This window comes from Chelonia mydas, chromosome 23, assembly GCF_015237465.2.
Source record: "Chelonia mydas isolate rCheMyd1 chromosome 23, rCheMyd1.pri.v2, whole genome shotgun sequence".
Taxonomy (NCBI): Eukaryota; Metazoa; Chordata; order Testudines; family Cheloniidae; genus Chelonia; species Chelonia mydas.
In genome coordinates, this window is record NC_051263.2 from 3,717,178 (window position 1) to 3,734,796 (window position 17,619).

General features: G+C 55.6%; 1 protein-coding gene across 2 annotated transcripts in view; it reads left to right on the plus strand.

Annotated features, from left to right (window-relative positions):
• PLEKHG2 (pleckstrin homology and RhoGEF domain containing G2) overlaps positions 1-17,619 on the plus strand; it is a 55,170-nt gene that overhangs the window by 2,377 nt on the left and 35,174 nt on the right. The window contains exon 1 of one of the 2 annotated variants that reach the window (XM_037884470.2): positions 7,596-7,772. The exons of the other annotated variant lie outside the window; for it this stretch is intronic. The gene's annotated coding sequence lies outside the window, so the exon portion shown is untranslated. Of the gene's footprint in view, positions 1-7,595; positions 7,773-17,619 lie in introns of those variants that run through there. 2 annotated transcript variants of the gene reach the window in all.

Sequence of the window (17,619 nt, forward strand, 5' to 3'; positions counted from 1 at the left end):
GGGGGGCGGGGATCAACACTGCCTCAGACGTAAATAAACCTCTCCACAGAGAGGCCGAGGGGTGGAATGAGCCTGGAGCCTCCCAGCAGAACTATGTTACCCAGTATAACTCTGGGAAAGGGGCCTCCGTAGAGAGATGTGAGCTAGTCAATATGGTGCCATTATGGACCACTGAATCTGGGCCGGGTGGGCAGGTTCTCTGGCACTGTCAGTAAACCTTCAAGCCCCCTGATTCTCTGCCCCAGGGCAGACTAGAGCAGACTGGGGGTTGCTCTGACTTGCAGTGGCCGGGGTATGCACCAGCTGGCGACAACCGGCGCACCGAGCGCTCTGGCCATCTCCTGTGCCTGCCCGAGGGGGCTGCAGGCAGGGAGGTGTAGGAACAGCTGCACAGGCTTCAGACCTAGGGGGGAAGACATCACTGGTCGCCCCATCAGGGCACTTGGGGGGGTTCAGAAGGAGAAGCTGTCCCAGGGTCTAGCTGATGCTAGCTTGGAACAATTGCCTGTCATTAGACTGCCAAGATCAACAACATGCTCTTTGAGGCCTAAGTAGCGGAAGTCAATAGTGTGTTAGTACAGACCAGTGTCGGCATTCTACGGTGAGGGCACACTATGGCGTAACTGAGGTCAATAGCGTGCCGTTACAGACCAGTATTATCAAGGTCAATAGCGTGCCATTATGAACCAGTGTAACCAAAGTCAATAACAGACCTTTACGGACCAATATAACCAAGGTCATTATGAACCAGTGTAATCAAGGTCAATATCATGGCGCTACAGACCAGTGTAACCAAGGTCAATATTGTGACATTACAGACCAATATAACCAAGGTCAATATCATGCCATTATGAACCAGTGTAATCAAGGTCAATATCATGCCGCTACAGACCAGTGTAACCAAGGTCAATATTGTGACATTACGGACCAATATAACCAAGTTTAATACCGTGCCATTACAGACAACAGACCAGTATAACCAAGGTCAATATCATGCCATTACGGATCAGTATAACCAAGGTCAATATCATGCCATTACGGACCAGTATAACCAAGGTCAATATTGTGCCATTCAGTATGGTGCCACTGAGGACCTAGGGTGACTCAGTACCCTTTCAAGCCGGAAGAGGTGGTTTCCCCTCATGAATGAGACCCTGAGCAGCTTGTGAATTATTTCCTCTCCCCTCCCCTTGCTGGCAGCGGGAGCTTTCCAGCCCACACCGGGAGCTGCAGAGTGGGAGGCGTGGTCTGTAAATTACCCCCACAACTGGAGCGGTGTCCGCTGCCCCCCCCCCACCAGGGGCTTCTCGCTCCCGGACCAGGGGAAGTGCTGCGAGTAACTCAGCTTTACTGCTGAAGTCAGGGCCAGAGCCTGGCTTCTGCATATACCTATGCACATGCACAAACACACACACGTGTCTGTGCAAACATATGCGCACACCCACACAGGCACAAGCACACACACACGCGCACAGGGCACAAGGGCACGCACGGGTGCATTCAAACATATGCACACGCACGCACACACATCTCGATCCATCCCTGCAGTGGGTGGGGATCCCATGGGCTGGGACCTCGAACCTGGGAGTCCTTTGGGCACATTAACCTTCTAAAGAGAAGCAATTTTCCAGCTCCCTGAGGGCCCCTGGGCACAGCCCCCGGGCCACACTCTCAAGGGCTAACAGGAAATCTGGGGCATGCAACAAGCCGTTGCCCGGCTGAACCCCATGGCTAAATAGCGTGGGCTTGGCTTAGCTCTAGTTGGGATTGAACGGTCCCCAGGGCGTAGGCCCAGCAGGGTTGGTTCGATTCCACGTTGCGAAGTTTCCACCCCTCTTTCGCACGGCAGTGGGAGATGCTCTGACCCATGTTTTCCCCAGCGCCGGGGATCCCAAACCCAGCCGGGGGGAGCTGGTGGGGAGCTGCCTCACTGAGTCAATGCGGCGGCTATTACATCACACGCCCCGCGGGACTGAGTCTCTGAGACAAAAGTGGGCCAGGATTTTGCAACATTCGGTTGATTTACGGCCCCCTGCCCTTCAGCTCGGAGACATTTCCCCAGCTTCACGATTTAAAACTAGCTCACGGGCATGCAAGCAACACCAAGCTATGCCGGCTGGGCCGGCTATCAGCCGGGTGCCCCATGCATGGCACTGTGGCCTAGTGAACGGAGCATTGGGCTGGGACTCAAGAAACACGGGTTCTCGTACTGGCTCTGCTGGGCAAGTTCCTGCTCCCTGCCTCAGTTTCCCCATCTTTAAAACAGGGATAATGGTACTGATCTTTTTGGGGAAGGGCTTGGAGATCTACAGGGAATCAGACCCCAGGGTGGTTCTTCTTTTGCACCAGTTACTTGAAGGGTGGGTTCAAAAGCAGCAATGAACAATGATCCATGAGCTCGACGGGGAAGGCTGGTCTGGTGATTCTAGGAGGCCTGAGTATCAGGACTCCTGGGTTCTATTTCCAGCTCTGGGAGGGGAGTGGGATCTAGTGGTTTGAGCAGGGGGCTGGGAGTCAGGACTCCTGGGTTCTGTCCCTTGCACTGAGAAGTAGCTCTGCTGTGTGAACCTGGGGGGAGCCGCTTTCCAGCTCTCTCTGTACCTCAGTTTCCCCATCTGTGAAACGAGGTTAACAACGCTCTTGCGCCTTTTTGACCCGAGCAGCAAGTCAAAGCTGGGGGCCCTGTGGGTGTTCCAGCTGGGAGCAGAAGTTGGAGGCAGTTGGCTATTTCTTGGAGGCAGTTTTGTTTATTTACAAAGAACGGACAACTGAACGCAGAAGGAATCCAAACAGCTCCCTTTGCTACAGTACCAGGAGCATTCTCTTCAGCCTGACCCAAAAACCGCCCCAGGTTCCTTCCAGAGGCAGACACTGTGCATCTCAGCTGCTCCTTCGAGCTGCCTCTCCGGGTACCTCTCCCCTCCAGCTTGGGGCCTGCCGCACCCCCTGGGGGGCAGATGTGGGCGAGCTCAGCTCCAGCTAGCAGGCATAGAATTGCAGTGCGAACTTTGCCACACAGGCAGCGGCTCGAGTTCATCACCTGGGCTTGGACCAGGGGGCTGGGCAGGCTTGGATCACTGGGACAAGGGCTGTCTGTTTGCTCCATGTTTGTACAGCGCCTGGCACAATGCGGGCCGGGGCCATGCCTGGGGCGCCTAAGTGCTACTGTAATACACCTAAGAGCCATGAAAATGTACAGTGCCCTGCACAATGCGGGCCGGGGCCATGCCTGGGGTTCCTAGGTGCTACCATAATAAAAATCAATAATAATAATCTGTAAAGTGCTTTGAGATCCTCGGGCGAAAGAGCTAAAGCATGATTCGTTCATCTTCTCTGGAGGGGTGGGGACACACCCTGGCCCCCCCTTCCCCATCTCCGTGGGGGCGGATCAGCCAGTAATTGCTGGGAGCAAGCGTCCTAAGCAACCCGCCCTCAAGCTGCTGGGGGCAAATCACCCCGGGGATCCCCAGTGAGAACTTGGCCTACCTGGGGAAATTGGTGGGTATCGCTCCCCTGGAATAATTATCCCGCTACTCCGGCTAGCCCGGAAGAGCCCCTTGTTTGCACGCTCTACTCCAGAATAACCACTCCACTTTGGAAGTTGTACCAGGGAGAGCTAGAACCCAAGAGTTATGCCCCTATAGCTACGCCAGCCAATTCGCCCCCCTGGGGAAAAGAAGGCCCCATCAGCTTCCCATCCTGGGGAAAAGAAGGCCCCAGGATGGGAAGCTGATGTCGTTTTAGTGATCCAGCAGCCCTGAATGGGTCCTTTCTCCCGTGCACTGCTGACTTGGCAGCTAGGATGTCTGAAGGCTGGGTGGGGAGGGGCCAGGGGGCTTTGTCTCAGGGACATAGAATAACTGTGGTCAGCACTTAAAAAATCATAAAGGCTTTCTGCTTGGTAAGAAGGGCTGGCTGGGGCAGGTCTATTCCTGGCTGTTGCCAGCTCTCTATGCTACCTGGACCTTGATTTTTATATTTCAGTAGAGCTCACTGTGTCAGGTGCTTGGCACTTTTGTTGTGGGGGTCAAGCCCTAGGAAATCTGGCTCCTGCCCGCCTCTGTGACTCAGTTTCCCCAGCTGGAAAACAAGCAGAGCAATTCTCCCTTTTGCCTGCCTTGCCTCCGATTTGGGTCGATGTTTTGCTCCGATTTGCTCAGGTTTCAGTTTTTAAGGCCTTCAGTGGCATGATTGTAAATTCCAGTGGAGGCAGCGTGGCCTCCCGGATAGAGCACTGGAGCGGGCCTTGGGAGACTTGGGGTCTATTCTCCGCTCTGCCCCGGCCTGCTGGGTGATGTTGGGTCAATCATGTCCCTGCTCTGTGCCTCAGTTTCCCTTTCTGTCCTCTGCGTGTTTGTAAGCCCTGCATGGCAGGGACTGTCACTTTGTGTCTGTGCAGTCCCGACACAATGGGGGCCCTGATTTCAGTTAGAGCCTCTTGATGCTACCAAGATATTTAGAGCTAGCTGAAATGTATTGACTGAATTTGTTTAGTTCAATTGGAGACAACATTTTTGAATTTTCATCACACAAAAAATAAATCCCCAAAACTTTTTCATTTCACATCAATATTTTCATTTCAATTTATGTTTTGAAAACCGAAAAGGAAGGAACGTTTCACTCGGATGGCCAATGAGAATGTCGATTCAGAATGACCCCCAAAGCCTCATTTGGGATTTTGTCGTCAACAAAAATTGAAAGTTTTGGCCAAAAATTTCAACCAAAATTGTTCGAATTTTTTTTTGGCCGAAATAAAATTGGATTTTTCAACCCACGCCAGGGACAATAATAAGCGGGTGAGGTTGTCTCTTTAGTTGTGTTTGAACCAGGGTGAAATAAAGAATTGTAGACGCTACGGCAGAGTCATTACAAATGTTTTGCTTCCAGTTGCAATTAACCCAAGCCTCCAGGGAGAAAATTGTGCACCCTGTCTAAGAACTAGGCTGGGCAAGAATGTGATGGTTTTCATCATTTCAGTGGATCATATGGATGCTTATTTTTAAATCTTTTTTCAATTTTTACTGATTCAAACGATCACAGTTGTGGGAACTCATGGGAGGGGAGGATCAGGCGATGGAGGGGATCAGACAATTATTTAATTTGACACTGATATTCCAAAAGCGAAAGCTTTATCGCCGCTAAAACACAAATTGTCGACATCAAAGTACAACATCCTTAAATCCAACTCTCCTAAGTTCCCAATCAGCGTTTTTTTTCTCACTTTGCCTCTGCATACATTTCAGTGATCATCCCAGGGAAAGATTTTTTCCTCCCTTTGAGTGTGCAAGGTGAAATTGATGGTTACTGACATTGATCAAAATCTAACCCTTCCAAGCCTACCTACAAACTCTGTGTGTATGTTATCTGCTCCTGCTGTATCTCAGTATGGTGTGTGTGCGTGTGTGTGTGTGATCCCGCTGCCTGGCTTGTACCTACTCTCTCTGTGTGTTTGTTCCTACTGCCAGGCCTATACCCATTCTGTGTGTGTGTGTGTGACAGAGAGAGAGATCCCACTGCCTGACCTATACCCACTGTGTGTGTGTGTGAGAGAGAGAGAGAGAGAGAGATCTCACTGCCTGGGCTATACCCACTGTGTGTGTGTGTATGTGAGATCCCCCTGCCTGGCCTGGCTGCACCCATTTTGGGTGTGTGTGTCTCTGAGAGAGAGAGAGAGATCCCACTGCCTGGCTTAAACCCACTGTGTGTGTGTGTGTGTGTGTGTGTGTGTGTGTGAGATCCTGCTGCCTGGCCTGGCTGTACCCATTCTGTGTGTGTGTGTGTGCGTGATCCTGCTGCTGCGGTTGTATGGACTGTGTGTGCGTGTGTAGTTAGACCCCCCGTAAGGAAGGGGTTAAAAAACCCAGCAGTGCCTCTGCCTGTGAACAGGAAATTGTCCAACAGAAGTGAGTGTGAGAGAATTTTTGCTTGTCCGTTCCCCCTCCCTCCCAGTCCAGCCTTCAACATTTCAACTGGGCATCCATCAGCACCCCCCCTCCCCCCCCATCCCTCCCAGCTGGGCTCTGGTGTCCCCCCGGCTTTTTTTACCAATTGGATCCAAAGACGACCCGGGGGGACTTGCACCGGCTTGGGAAGAAGGGAAAGCGACCCAGGTGGGGTGTGTTGCAGGGGGAAGTTGTTACATCCTGAACACACACACACACACACACACACACAGATCTGTAGTTACACACACACAGAGGTCTGTAGCCACACACGGCACAGAGTTGTGGTTACACACACATAGATTTGCAGTTACACATACAAAGCTGAGATTAGCTGCACACTCACACCCACAGATTTGTTCACTGCACACACACACAGATCTGTAGTTGTGCGGGCGCAATACACACACACACACAGATCTGCAGTTGTCCGGCGCAGTACACACACACACACAGAGATCTGTAGTTGTGCGGCGCAGTACACACACACACACACAGAGAGATCTGCAGTTGTGCGGCGCAGTACACATACTCACCCACACAGAGATCTGTAGTTGTGCGGGCACAGCACACACACACACACAGAGATTTGTTAGCTGCACACACACACACAGAGGTCTGTAGTTGTGCACACCACACACACACACCGATCTGTAGTTGTACGCATGCAGCACACACACAGGGCTGTAGTTGTGTGGGCGCAGCGCACACACACACACACAGATTTTTTAGCTGCACACACACACAGAGGTCTGTAGTGTGCACAAAACACACACCGATCTGTAGTTGTGCGCACAACACACACACACACACAGAGGTCTGTAGTTGTGTGGGCGCAGCACACACACACACAGATTTGTTAGCTGCACACACACACACACAGATTTGTTAGCTGCACACACACACAGAGTTCTGTAGTTGTACGCGTGCAGCGTGCGCACACACACAAGAGATTTGTTAGTTGCACACGCACACACACACAGAGGTCTGTAGTGCGGGCGCACACGCACACACACACACACAGATTTGTTAGCTGCACGCACACACACACAGAGGTCTGTAGTGCGGGCGCAGCGCGCACACACACACACACACAGATTTGTTAGCTGCACACACACACACAGAGGTCTGTAGTGCGGGCGCAGCGCACACACACACACACACACAGATTTTTTAGCTGCACACACACACACAGAGGTCTGTAGTGCGGGCGCAGCGCACACACACACACACAGATTTTTTAGCTGCACACACACACAGAGGTCTGTAGTGTGCACAAAACACACACCGATCTGTAGTTGTGCACACAACACACACACACACACACACAAAGGTCTGTAGTTGTGTGGGCGCAGCACACACACACACACACACACAGAGTTCTGTAGTTGTACGCGTGCAGCGTGCGCACACACACAAGAGATTTGTTAGTTGCACACGCACAGACACACACAGAGGTCTGTAGTGCGGGCGCACACACACACACACACACAGAGATTTGTTAGCTGCACACACACACACAGAGGTCTGTAGTGCGGGCGCAGCGCGCACACACACACACACAGATTTGTTAGCTGCACACACCCACCCGCACCCACCCACCCACACCCCGCTGTCGCTGTGCGCGCGCAGCCCCCACCCCCCCAGCGCACGGCCCGGGCCGGGGCCGCCCCTCGCCCGCACACCCTGGCGGCCCGTCCGCATGGCCGTTCCCGCGGCCCCCGGCGCCGCTGACGGGCTGGGCCGGGCGCCCGCCGCGCTCTGAGCCGGGATCCGAGCCCGCCCGGGCTCCGGGAGCGCCGCGCCCTGCGCCGCCGCACAGCCCGGGAGGTGAGTCCGGCTGGGGGGGGGAGCGGGGGGCGCCCCCCGGCCGGGGCAGCGGGGCGCCTGCTGGAAAGCGTGACACACACACACACACACACAGACACACACACAGACACGGGGCTCGGAAAAGTTTCTCGGCTCAGGGGGGCAGGAACAGGGCTGCCTTTGTGTGCCGGAGCTGCGGGAGTGGGGTGCCCGAGCCCGGCTCCGGGGGAGTGGGGATCGGGGGGGAGTCCCTGGCCGGAGGGGCTGCGTGCTGGGGAGGGGGGCTCTGCTCTGGGAAATCTAGGGGGGGGGTGTCCCTGACTGGGGAGGGGGGATCTGCTCTGGGAAATCTGGGGGGGGGGCTGGTGGGGGGATCTGCTCTGGGAAATCTGGGGGGGGCCTTGGTGGGGGGCTCTGCTCTGGGAAATCTAGGGAGGGGGGTGTCCCCGACTGGAGAGGGGGGATCTGCTCTGGGAAATCTGGGGGGGGCGTCCCTGACTGGAGAGGGGGGGATCTGCTCTGGGAAATCTAGGGAGGGGGGGGTGTCCCTGACTGGAGAGGGGGGGATCTGCTCTGGGAAATCTAGGGGGGGGGCTGGTGGGGGGATCTGCTCTGGGAAATCTGGGGGGGGCCTTGGTGGGGGGCTCTGCTCTGGGAAATCTAGGGAGGGGGGTGTCCCCGACTGGAGAGGGGGGATCTGCTCTGGGAAATCTGGGGGGGGCGTCCCTGACTGGAGAGGGGGGGATCTGCTCTGGGAAATCTAGGGAGGGGGGGGTGTCCCTGACTGGAGAGGGGGGGATCTGCTCTGGGAAATCTAGGGAGGGGGGGTGTCCCCGACTGGAGAGGGGGGGATCTGCTCTGGGAAATCTAGGGAGGGGGGGTGTCCCTGACTGGAGAGGGGGGGATCTGCTCTGGGAAATCTGGGAGGGGGGTGTCCCTGACTGGAGAGGGGGGGATCTGCTCTGGGAAATCTGGGAGGGGGGTGTCCCTGACTGGAGAGGGGGGGATCTGCTCTGGGAAATCTGGGAGGGGGTGTCCCTGACTGGGGAGGGGGGATCTGCTCTGGGAAATCTAGGGGGGGGGCCCTGGCGGGGGATCTGCTCTGGGAAATCTAGGGGGATCCTTGCTGGGGGGGTCATACTGAGGGGGAGGGGGATTTCCTCTAAGAAATCTAGAGGGAATCTCTTGGGGTGGGGGGAGGGGGCTGTGTACGGGAGTGGGAAATCGGCTCTAGGATATCTGGGGGGGGGGGGTGTCTGTGGCAGGGTGATTCTGAACGCCGCCGGGGGCTGTGTGGGTGTTGGAGGTAATTGGGGCTTGCGGGGGAGAGGGTCTAAATCCAGGAAGGGGGGGTCGCATAGGGTGTGTGTGGTCTCGGGGCGGGGGTGAGGGGAGATTTTTGTTGCAGGGCAGTGGGGGAGGGGAGGATTCTGTGTAGGGTCGAGGTTATATGGGGTGGCTGGGAAGTGGACCCCCCCATCTGAGTTCTGCATTGTATTGTATCCATCCATGGGGCAGGGCAGCTGGGCTGGGTTTCACCAACGGCACCCGGGACAATGGGAACGGGGCACCGGGGGTGGGGGGGCAGCCCGGAGGAGGGGGAAGCAGTCTGGAGTGAGGGCCGGGGGGGGTGGGGGCGCAGAAAAGGGTAATGCCCCAGGGCCTTTCCTAATAGGCTAGAGGCATTTGGACAGTGCTGCCTAGGCTCCCCCTGTTCTGGGGTGACATCCCTAGCCATGCCCTCCGGCCCTGGATTGGCCAGCTCCAGCCGAGAGGTTGAATTTCTGCCCCACATGTGTGGGTCAGAGTTGAAGTTGGGATGGGGAGGGAAGATGAGAAAGAACGCAGGTCCTGGCCACTTGAGCTCAAGGGGAATCTCCAGTGGCTGCTGGCTGCACAGGGGGCTCTGACCCGCAGCGGAGCAGTTCCAGTTCCATCCATCAGGGGGCAGCACCCCACGCACACCCCTAGCTCCTGCCACAGGACAGAACCTAGAGATGAATCTCCCACTGCGTGGGTGGCTCCCTGGCGGGAGTGCAGTTGGTGTTAGGGCCCTGCTCCCGCCCCCCCAGCATAGGGGGCAATTGGAGGCCCCCTGTTCTGTGGCTATTCTCTGTCCCCCAGGGTCCATGGGGGATGGGTCAGGGGTGTGGCCAGAGCATACTGCGTTGTGGCTATGCTCTCCCCCCTGGGCTCATAGAGAGATGAATTGTGAGTTAGAGCAGCCCTGAGGCTGCTCTAGCTGACATCGGGGACCAGGCAACGAGGTGCCAAGAGGACTTAAAGCCACCCCCCATCCCTGTTTCTACCACAGGGACGGGGAACTGAGAACCTGGGCCTTCCCACTCTAGACAGGATTTGCTTCACCTGCCACTGTAATGCAGCCCCCTCTGGGATGCAACCGAGCAGCTGGCGAGCAGTGTCACCACCACAGCGTCTTAGGACAGGAATGGGAGTAGATTCCTGAGTCCGTGCAAGCCAGCAAATTGCACGTTTCCCAGAGGGGGATGCCTGGCCTGGCCACCCTTGCTTTTGGGAATGGAAGGATCCCTGTCACGGAAGGGGTTTGTCCTGGTCCCTTCGCACACGTAGCAGAGGGGCTGGATTCAACCCTGGCTGGTGCCCTGCCTGGAGGGGGCCGTGTCTACAGGAGCCAACTCGTCATCCTGTGATATGCTCGAGGTCAGGCCACATGATTCAGAGATCTTATGGCCAGAAGGGACCATCCAATCTGCCCCTTTCCAGGCCAGAGAACCCCACCCAGGGAGTCCTGCGTCCAGCCCCTGTCTGATAGTCGAGCAAGAGCATCTCTTTTAGCGAGACATCCCATCTCCACTTAGACTCCAAGTGACGGAGAACCCACCGCGGCCCTGGGTCAGTCCCCCTCCCTGTTCAAAATGGGCGCCTTATTTGCATCCCCGTCCGAATGTGTCTCGCTTCTGCTCCTAGCTGTTTGATCCCGTTCTTCTTTTGTCTGCCGAATTTAATCGCTCCCGGGTATCCAAACTCGCTGTGGAAGGGCTTCCAGACCAGGACCAAGCCCCTTCTTAACCGTCCCTTGGATACATTTGCCCGATCTCCTTCAACCCCTGACCGGGAGGCAGCTTTTCCAGACCTGGATCCTTTCAGCAGCTCTTCTTTGCACCCATCCCAGGTTTTGGCAACATCCTTTCTAAAACGGGGACTCCAAAACGGGATGCAGTATTCCCGTCTCGCTCTCCAGTGCTCCCTGTGAAATCGGCCCCTCTCCTTCAGATTCCTTAAAATCGATGCCTTTAACTCCGGGCTGGGCCAGGATGGCGATGCCCGTCCCAGCAGGGGGTGAGAGAGAGAGAACCAGCTGGCAACAGCCGAGCCGGCTGTTAACCGTTGGGTTTAGCGGTGCCAAGAGCTACCATTCTTGGAAGGAAGCTAGTTTTCAACAGGGTCCAGGAGCAGTGCGGAAAAATCTGTCTCACCGCGTCTCTCTCTGTCTGTCTTGTTCCCTGGTGTTTAAATCATTAAAGCAAGCAAATGGGCAGTGTAGACCCAGAAAACCTTTGGGGGGGGCCCCCAAGCATGGGGCACTGAGATGTTGGGAGACTGTTGGAAGGCTCCTCGGTGCAAGGTGCTGGATGGGATGACCCTGGGGTGGCGGGCTGAGGGGCCCTGGGCATGGGGACAGGGCGATCTGTCCTGGATGCAGGGCACTGGGCTGGGTTGGGTGACCCTTGGGCACAGGGCGCTGGGCTGGGTTAGATGGCCCTGGCATGGGGCGCTAGTCTAGGTCAGGTGCCCATGGCTGGCACAGCACGCTTAAGGCAGGCAGGAGTAACTTGCCCTGAAGATCCACTCTCCAAAGACTGACGCCAGCCTGGTTCCCCCCGCGGCCGTTGCTTTGGCTTCTCGCAGGGTGCGCACGTGCTGCTGGCCAGACCCCCAGCGACCCTCCTTCCCAGAGGGGCTGGAGCCAAGAGAGTTCATCTGAGGTCAGGCTTGGCCGCCGCAGCAGGAGCCACAGACGTGGATGGAAGGAAGGAAGGAAGGGAAGCTCAACTCTGCCCTCTCTTTGTCTGTCTGTATCCGCCCAGGCCAGTCCGCGCGGAGGAAGGTCTATTCACGAGCGGAGGTCGTTCGCATTTGTCCGTTCTGGGACAGACTCTCCCAGGGAACAGATTCGGACCCTGAAAGCCCTTGGTGGGGTTAGGTTTGGGACACTTCAGATGACAATCTGGAGTCACACCGGTGGAGTTGACCCACGTCGCGGGTGGAGGGAGGCCGCTAGACTCGCAGCCGGAGGACTTGAACCCAGGGCCTTCAACGCGCCAGATCTCCGCTGCTAAAGCCAAAGGACTAACTCGCAGCTGGCGGCTCTAGTAGGTTGTTATCCTCCGGTGGAGGCAGCCAACATGCAGTTTGCCAGCGTCTTCCAGGAGCAGAATCCGGTTCCTTCTGTTGGAACATGCCAAAGAGCTTTGCCGTCCAAACCCCACCAGCCCGGTTCTGACCTGGCTTCTGCTGACGGCAGCGAAAACCCCAGCCTCTGTGTGACGTCAAGGGATGTTTGCCTTCGTGTGTGCAGCTGCTGGAAAGCAGCCACCTCTGGGGTGGAGCGCGGCGACTGTTGTGCACCAGCTGCTGGGTGGCGCAATGATTAGGAATGAAGGCGAACGTACCAAGCTGGGAGGCAGGGTGGTACCGACCCAACCAGGTCTGCGCTTCGCGTCGGTCCGTGGGCTGCCTTGGTGGAGTGGTCTAGTGGTAAGAGCACGGGACTCAGAGTAGAGTCAGGAGTCCCGAGTTCCATCTCCAAGGGGAGCGGGGTCTAGTGGTGAGAGCAGGAGATGGGCCGTCAGGAGGTCTCAGGTCGCTCCCAAGCTGTGGGAAGGGGTGATGCCTGGTGGTTAGAGCACAGGGCTGCGTGTCAACAGAGCTGACTTCGCTTCCTGTGTCTCCCAGGGACGTGTGGTCTAGTGGTGAGAGCAAGGGTGAGCCTGGGTGTCAGGACACCTGGGTTCTTTGCACGGCTCTGTGAGGAGAGTGGGATCTAGTGGCTGAGACTGGGAACCAGGACTCCTGGGTGCCATTTCCTGATTCTGCGACCGATTTTGTTTTGCGGCGCTGGGGGAGTCACTCCCGGTCCCTGCGCTTACACTGCCTCGTTTGTGAGTGTGTGTGTGTGTAAAACAACCCTGGCCTGATGGAAGCCCTTTGAGAGGATCATGGGATGCAAACCTCTGGGAGTGAAAGTTTTCCCCCTTTTTCCTGCCCTCTCGGTTCAGGGCATGTCTGTGCATTGCATGTGTTTGGTAATTTTGGGCGCCCTGCCCAGTTTGTGTTTGATCCCACGCCCCAGCGTTCGCCGTCCCAGAACCCTTTGCGTCCGGAGCGGGGCACGCTCTGGAAGCGTCGCTAAATGACAGCCGGACCTTTTCTTCCTCGCCGGCCGGTTACACGGGGCTGCCAGAAAGTGATGAGGTGCTATAGGGTGTGTGGATGTGGCATATGTTATGGCAGTGGGTAGATGCTCTGAGCAAGACCGCACGGTGCTAGGCGCTGCGCAGACACGAGGCAGGACATGCTGGGGATCACGGCGCCACTCCCCCAGCCTGGCTCAGTTGTGGGCACTGGGGGCAGAGAAGGAGCAGGCATTGATATTCTCCGCTTCCCTCCCAGTCCTGGGGTCTCACGTGTTTCCTGGTGGGCAGGTCCTTGCTGGATGAATCCCCGCTCTGTGCCTCAGTTTCCCCAGCAGTAAAACTGGGATAATACTATAAGACCCAACACAACTGAGGGACTGGGAGGATTGAGTTCTAATGAGCTTGAGTGGATCAACCAGAGGGTAGGACCCAGGAGACCTGAGGTGTTTTGATGCAGCCATTGGTCTCTTCCTTTTCCCTCCCATCCTTTGTCTGTCTTGCTTATTTAGCCTGGAAGCTCTTTGGGAGAGAGTCTGTCTCTGGCGCCACGTCGTGCAGCTCCTAGCGCACTGGGGCCCTGGTCTCGGTTGTGATACAAACACAATCTGCCAGCTGGGCAAATCTCTAGTGTGTCCTTTGTTTGCTTAGGCTGGATAGCTCTCCACTGTCTGTGAAGCCCTGGGTGCCACGGGGCCCTGTGTTCTGCGAGGGCCTCTGGGTGCTAAGATCCTACCTGGAATAAGAACCCCGTAGGCACGGCTGGGTCTGTGGGTGCTTTCCAGCTCGCTGGCTCTGAAAGGGATAATTGTGAACCCGGAAATCCCCTGTCTGATTCTAGCCCGGGCAACTCCTGTGAACCAAGGCTCCCAGCTGCTTTCTGCAGTATGGACACGCCTGCACAGGGAGGTCAGCTTGCGGCAGGTTGGGGAGGGGTGGGGGTTGGGGTGGGGGAGGTCACAGGCCGGTTAGATAGAGGATGGGGGTTGTGATGGTGGCAGGGGTGGAACTGGGCGGCAGGACACCTGGGTTCTAAGCCCGTCTCCCAAGAGGAGAGGGGGATCTAGTGGATAGAGCAGGGTCAGGACTCCTGGGTTCTTATCCTGACTCTGGGAGGGGAGTGGTTAAAGCAGGAGCAGGACTGGCTGTCAGGTCTGATCCGCTTTTAGAGCGGGTTAGGCCCCCGAGATTTCTGTTCTGTGGGAAATTGCGACATTTTGGGGGGAAAAAACTTCGCTCTGCATCAGAACGAAATTCCAAGGAATCATGACTTCAGAGAACAGGAGAACTTGTGGCACCTTAGAGACTAACAAATTTATTAGAGCATAAGCTTTCGTGGGCTACAGCTCACTTCATCGGATGCATAGCATGGAACGTATAGTAAGAAGATATATATCTACATACAGAGAAGGTGGAAGTTGCCATACAAACTGTCAGAGGCTAATTAATTAAGATGAGCTATTATCAGCAGGAGAAAAAAACTTTTTTAGAGATAATCAAGATGGCCCATTTTGAGAGTTGACAAGGTGTGAGGATACTTAACATGGGGAAATCGATTCAATATGTATAATGACCCAGCCACTCCCAGTCTCTATTCAAGCCCAAGTTAATTGTATCTAGTTTGCATATTAATTCAAGCTCAGCAGTTTCTCGTTGGAGTCTGTTTTTGAAGCTTTTCTGTTGCAGAATCGCCACCCTTAAGTCTGTTACTGAGTGGCCAGGGAGGTTGATGTGTTCTCCTACCGGTTTTTGAACGTTATGATTCCTGATGTCAGATTTGTGTCCATTTATTCTTTTGCGTAGAGAGTTTTTTTCGCCGGCTGATAATAGCTCATCTTAATTAATTAGCCTCTTACAGTTTGTATGGCAACTCCCACCTTCTCTGTATGTAGATATATATCTTCGTACTGGATGTTCCATTCTATGCATCTGATGAAGTGGAAAGCTTATGCTCTAATAAATGTGTCCGTCTCTAAGGTGCCACAAGTCCTCCTGTTCTTTTTGCGGATACAGACTAACACGGCGGCTCCTCTGAAACCTGTCACGGATTCTGAGGATGTTCAGTTCGGGGCCATGGAGACATGTCATGGGGACTCTGATCTGATATTTAATATGATAGCTGTGTTACAGCCCCTTGCCTGGGCACTGCACCTTCGGATGATGGGAGGGCATCCCAGTGATGCAGAGCACTTCCTTGGTGGGATCTTTAACTTCTGTTGGACAAATCTAGGGACCGGATAAAAACTAGCTCACTGGCTGTCTAGGTTGGGGGCTGACAAATGATCCTCGTAAAAGAAGTAGAAACGCCAACTAACAATAATGTTGGGGTTCTTTTTACTTCCCTTCTGGTTTTTGTAATCCTTAGGGTCATGCTCAGTCCATGTTTCCAAGGATTTCTCGGAAGACATGACGGCTAGAAACTCAAGCAAACTAGATTTATAAGAAATCCCATGACTCCAGAAGCATTCTAGGGCCTTGTGGGAAGCACCAAATATCTTCACACGCTACCCCCTCTTCTTTTTCTGCATTCGATCCTTCCACTTGGGGTTTCTTTGTTTGGAACAATAGGGAGGACGGGTTTTGCTTCGTCTTTGTCACTGTCATTGACAGTGGAGCTGTGACAATATGGCATGTGCTGTACAATATCCAGAGAGATGCAGTTTTAGCTTCAGGGGTGTGGCCAGAGCGCACTGCGCTGTGGCTGTTCTTTGCCCCCCAGGGCCCATAGGGGGCAGCTCCTAGGAGCCTGGAGCAAGGATGACAGGATCCCTTTGGGCCCCCTTTGCATTCCCTGTATTTTGAGCCCTTTCTGGTCCACTCGGTGCAGCCTCAGGGCTGCTCTAACGCATGCTGCACCCCTTCTGGGCCCTGGGGAGCAGAGAATAGTCACAGTCAGAACACTCCGGCCCCGATCCACCCCTACTTCCGGGGCTGTGAGCAGGGCCCTTACACCAGTTCCCGGCAGACCTGGGAGGCCCCCTGTGGGTGGGAGATTCTCAGGGCAGCCATTCCCACCTCAGAGCCTCACAAGGGGACCTGAGCATGACTGAGAACCAGGACCAAGGAGTCCGTGAAAACCAAAGATCCAAGAACCAATTCCCAACCAAGCCCAAGTTTGCTCTCGGCCGCTCCAGCGGAAATCCGGAGTGAGCACGCGGCAGTGACTGGATTCCCACTCCAAAGCCTGCCGCTGGCAGAAAGAACGTGGCCCGTGGAGGGTGTCCCGTTTGACCTTATTAGGGGATATTTCCCCCCACTCTTTCGGTATTAAGCCTGGGGATTTGGGTGGGGGAATTTGGAAAGAGGAATTAGCTCAGGAATGCGACTCTGGCACCCGACCCGAGGGAACTGCTGGGAGTGAGTGTAAACCCACCCCGGTTTCTGTGCACAGAGCAGGCATCCCCTCCACCGCCGCCCTGCTGGCAGGCAGCTGGGCCTCACGCCCTTCCCCGGGTCGTTGAACCCCCTCGCTTCTCCTGTTGCTGTTTGTCTTGTGGTACCGCCCTGATCAGGAGTTGCGGGTCGTGCTAGGCGCAGCGTGGCCTAGTGGATCGAGCGCTAGACTGGGACACAGGAAACCTGGGGTGTGTTTTCCCGCTGGGTGACTTTGGGAAAGTCACTGGCCCCTCCGTGCCTCAATTTACCCAAATGCGACTAAGGGTACTGACCTCCTTAGTAAAGTTCTTTTGAAACGTGACTGCTAACGGGAGTTAACAGGGAGGCAACCACACTGCTGTGCTGGGCACGGGGGAGAACTCAGAACCCGCCGGGGAGTGAAGCTATGGAACAGGCGTCCAAGGGAGGTCGTGGGATCCCCGTCTCTGGAGGCTTTTAAGAACAGCTGGACAAACCCCTGTCAGGGCTGGTCTAGGTTAACTTGGTCCGGCCTCATCGCAGGGGGCTGGACGCGATCACCTCTCGGGGTCCCTTCCAGCCCGACGGTTCTATGTTGAAAAGCGCTAGGGATCGCGATTGCCCTCCTCACAACGGCCGTGGGAGACAGGGAAGGATCCTCCTGCTCCCTGTATAGGTGGGGAAACTGAGGCAGACGGGCCTCCCCGTCAGGTTGGTTTTCTGGTTACCGCACTGGGCTGGGCTTGAGGAGATCTGGGGTGTATTCCTGGCGCTGCCACAGACTCGCTATGGGATCTAGGGCCCTTCGTGTCTCTTTGGGCCTCAGTTTCCCCATGGGGTGGGGAAGTTACTCCGGATTAAGGTAGGGTGTGAACTAAAAACACAGTAGCTCCCCATGCACCAAGTGAAGTCCCTTTTTCCGAGTCAGCTTATTCCGCTTCCGAAGGGGATCGGACCGGAAGTTCTTTGAGTCGGGCTGGCTCTGGTTTTGTGCAGCACCCGGCACGGTGAGGCCCCAATCTTAGCTGGGACCTCTAGGTGCTACCGTAATATACCTAATAGTTGCTCCACCTGTAACCCCAGACCTGACCCTCTGCTGCAGCCCGCCTGATGGGACC